The sequence below is a fragment of the Colobus angolensis genome, unplaced genomic scaffold, assembly GCF_000951035.1.
Source record: "Colobus angolensis palliatus isolate OR3802 unplaced genomic scaffold, Cang.pa_1.0 Scaffold106, whole genome shotgun sequence".
NCBI classification, from domain to species: Eukaryota; Metazoa; Chordata; class Mammalia; order Primates; family Cercopithecidae; genus Colobus; species Colobus angolensis.
In genome coordinates, this window is record NW_012111586.1 from 3,994,034 (window position 1) to 3,998,697 (window position 4,664).

Here is a 4,664-nt window from a genome sequence, read left to right on the forward strand (position 1 = left end):
CTCAGGAGGCTGAGGCAGGAGAATGCCGTAAACCCAGGAGGCAGAACTTGCAGTGAGCTGAGATCCAGCCACTGCACTCCAGCCTGGGTGACAGAGCGGAAAAATAAATAAATAATAATAATAGTTTGAGCTGGAAATGAGAGTTAAGAAAGAAAGGCAATTTAATTTAAAAGCCTGCTTTGGCTGGGCATGGTGGCTCACGTCTGTAATCCCGGGACTTTTGGAGGCTTAGCCAGGCAGATCACCTGAGGTCAGGATTTCGAGATCAGCCTGGCAAACATGATGAAACGCCATCTCTACTAAAAATACACCCCCCCCCCCGACACACACAAATTAACTGGGTGTGGTGGTGCGCACCTGTAGTCCCAGCTACTCTTGAGGATGAGGCATGAGAATCGCTTTAACCTGGGAGGTGGAGGTTGCAGTGAGCCGAGATTGTGCAACTGCACTCCAGCCTGGGCGACAGAGCGAGATGCCATCTCAAAAAAAATAAAAATAAAAAATAAAAGCCTGCTTTTAGGTTTGTACAAAAAAATTGATGTAGAATTATCAGAGGCAAAAACAAAGCAGAAATTCTGATGCTAGCCAAATAAATGTACAACCCTGAAATGCAGGGGAGATAGAAAACAATTCAGTCATTCCTTTAGGAAGACAGTAAAGGAAGGAAACGAGAGTCAGCAAATTATATGGAGTAACTACTGCTTAGTTTTGTTGTTGTTATTGTTGTTGTTTGTTGTTTGGTTTTGTTTAGAGACAAGGCCTCACTCTCTTGCCCAGGCTGGAGAGTAGTGGCGCGATCACAGCTCACATATCCTCAAATTTCTAGGCTCAAGGGAGCCTCCCGCCTCAGCCTCCCGAGCAGTTGGGACTACAAGCACATGCCTCTGCACCAGTATAATTTTTGTTTATTTTATTTTATTTTATTCTGAGACGGAGTCTCTCTCTGTTGCCCAGGCTGGAGTACAGTGGCACGATCTCGGCTCACCACAACCTCCGCCTCCTGGGTTCAAGCGATTTGCCTGCCTCAGCCTCCCAAGTAGGTGGGTACCTGCTATCCCAGCTATTTGGGAGGCTGAGGCAGGAGAATCGCTTGAACCTAGGAGGCAGAAGTTGCGGTGAGCTGAGATCGCTCCAGGGCACTCCAGCCTGGGCGACAGAGCGAGACTTTGTCTCAAAAAAAAAAAGGCCATTTTGCATCTAAAACATGTGTTGATTTTTATCTTTACTTAATACTTACAGCTTTATTTTAGTAAAGAGGAGAGAAGTGAATACTGGCTGGACATCTTGTGATCTGGATTATATTTCCTCTAGGGGTCAGTTTCAGGGCTTCTGGGAGTTGGGTTGAGTGAATCACACTCCAAACAGTATGTGTTTCCAACTGGGTCTTTTTCTCACCGAGTACTTTCCAAGGATAATTAATTGTCTATTTCAAAGTCAGTAGTTCTCAACCCTGGCCACCCATTAGAATCACTTGAGGAGTTACAGAAACAACGCCATGCCTGACCCCCAGAGATACCAACTAAATTCGTTTAGGGTAGGGCACACGCTTCTCACCGTCACAAAAATAAAATCGTTGAATGGGTGTGGTGGCTCACGCCTGTAATCCCAGCACTTTGGGAGGCCGAGGTGGGCAGATCATGAGGTCAGGAGTTCGAGACCAGCCTGGCTAATATGGTGAAACCCATCTCTATTAAATATACAAAATGTAGCCAGGCATGGTGGCACATGCCTATAGTCGCAGCTACTCCGGAGGCTGAGGCAGAAGAATTGCTTGAACCCGGGAGGTGGAGGTTGCAGTGAGCTGAGATTGCACCACCGCACTCCAGCCTGGGCAACAGAGCAAGACTCTGTCTAAAAAAAAAAAATATATATATATATATATATCCTCAAGTGTTTCTAATATGTAGTTAGGGATGAGAACAACTGTTCTAAATAGAGTAAAAAACTTGGATGCTTTTGATAATTGGGCAAAAAAAAGTATATAGAGAGGACTGTACATGCCAGCCTGTTTGATTATACATCCTACCAGCAAAATACATTAAGTGCCTTCCAAATATATGTATATTTATTTTTGTTTGTTTGTTTTTTGAGACAGGGTCTCATTCTGTTACCCAGACTCAAGTACAGTGCCTCGATCTTGGCTCACTGCAACCTCCACCTGCTGGGTTCAAGTGATTCTCGTGCCTCAGCCTCCCAAGTAGCTGGGATTACAGGCGCATGCCACCACACTCTGCTCACCTTTTTTGTATTTTTACTAGAGATAGGGTTTCACCATGTTGGCTAGGCTGGTCTTGAACTCCTGACCTCAAATCATCTGCCCTCCTTGGCCTCCCCAAGTGTTGGAATTATAGGCGTGAGCCACCACGCCTAGCCATGTATATTTATTTTTGTATAAATTATAAATAAACTATAAAATTAAAATATGGGGGCTGGATGCAGTGGCTCAGGGTGGGTGCGGTGGCCCATGCCTATAATCCCAGTACTTTGGGAGGCTGAGGCAGGTGGATCACTTGAGCCCAGGAGTTGAGACCAGCCTGGCTAACATGGCAAAACGCTGTCTCTACTAAAAATACAAAAATTACCTGGGTGTGGTGGCGTACACCTGTAACCCCAGCAACTCATGAGGCTGAGGCAAAAGAATTGCTTGAATCTGGAAGGCAGAGTTTGCAGTAAGCTGATATCATGCCACTGCACTCTAGTATGGGTGACAGAGTGAGACTTCGTCTCAAAATAATAATAATAATAATAAAGTAAAATACGGGGCTGGGCATGGTGGTTCATGTTTCTCTTCCCAGCACTTCAGTAAGCTCAGGTGGTGGACTGCTTGAGTTCAGGATTTAGAGAGCAGCCTGGTCAACATAGTGAAACCCCATCTCTACAAAAAATACAAAAATTGGCTGGGTGTGGTGGCTCATGCACTTGTGGTCCCAGCTACTCGGGAGGCTGAGGTGGGAGGATCACTTGGGCTGAGAAGGTAGAGGCTGCAGTGAGCCACGTTTGAGCTCTTGCACTCCAGCCTTGGTGACAGAGTGAGACCCTGTCTCAATAAAAAAAGAAGTTGCTTTAATATCTTGTGAAATAGTACTATGAAGATATCATTCTAAATCCAGTTCCTTTCTATACTTGACTTTAATGGATATTATAGTTTAAAAAGATAACTCGAAAAAGATCCATGCATCCTTTCAGTCCTGACACTAAAAGATGTGAATAACTAACTGCTATTAGCTATCTACTGCTATGTAACAATAATATCACAAACATAATGGCCTAAAACAACACATCTTTAGTATCTCAGTGAGTCAGGAGTCCTAGCATGCCTTAACTTGGTCCTCTGCTTCACGGTCTCATAAAGCTACAAACAGCTTGTCTGCCAGGGTTGCTAGCTCATCTGAGGCACGACTGGATACGGATTCACTTTCAATCACTTGTGGTTGTTGGCAGCATTGAGTTCCTTGCAGGCTGTGGGATTGAGGGCTCCTGTTTCTTGCTGGCTGTCAGCAGGAGGCTGCCCTCAGCTCTGCCAGGTGGCCCTATGGCAGCACATAACATGGCATCTTGCTTCTTCCAGGCCAGCAAAGGAGAGACAGAATCTCCTAGCAAGATAGTTAGAATTTTATGTAATATAATCACATACAGAGGACCACAGACATTCAGTTACGTTTGCCGGGTTCTATTGGTTGGAAGAAAGTCAAAGGTCCCACCCACACTCAAAGGGAGGGAACCACATAAGGCAGTGAACACTGAGAGGCAGGGATCATGGAGATGACCCTAGGGTCTGTCCCAGACACTAACTATAAAGACTTAAATACATAAATAATAGAGGAAAAAGGAAAAGCTATTTTTCATGGTAGCAGGCCAACTAACAAATGAAGAAATAATAGACAGAAAATCACTATTTTTCAACCATCATACCAATAAATAATATAAATAAGAGTTATCAATGGATGCTTAAAACCATTGAATAAAAATAGGGCCAAGCACGGTGGCTCATGCCTGTAATCCCAGCAATTTGGGAGGCTGAGGCGGGCAGATCACCTGAGGTCAGGGGTTCGAGACCAATCTGGCCAACATGGTGAAACCCCGTCTTTACTAAAAATACAAAAATTAGCCAGGCATAGTGGCACCTGCCTGTAATCCCAGCTACTCAGGAGGCTTAGGCAAGAGAATCTCTTGAACCCAGGGGAGGTTGCTGTGAGCCAAGATCACACCACTGCACTCCAGGCTGGGCCATAGAGAGAGACTCCGTCTCAATAAATAAATAAATAAATAAATAATAAAAATATATTAGAGAACAAATATTTACATACTCTGGAAGTATTCTCCCACATACTTTCACTTCCGACTGTAATTTACCCTCTGACGTAAAACATCTAAAAAACTGGACAGACTATTTGAGGAAACATTTTTCAAATGCTGGGAAACAGGGCACAAGAGGGTGATCCCTGACATAAGGGAAACAAATGAGGTGAGCCCTACGGTTGCCCCAGCTTACTGTATGGAGAGAATTTCCTGGCCACAGTTCAAGGAGCAAGAAAAACAGAGTTCAGAATTCTCCCTGAGTTGAGGAGAGAGAGCTGAGAATTTGAGAAGGCCAAGGTGGATCAAATTTTTAGGGCAAAGTACCAGAGAGGAGAGAGCAGCACACAGAAGAGAGAGCTGGACAG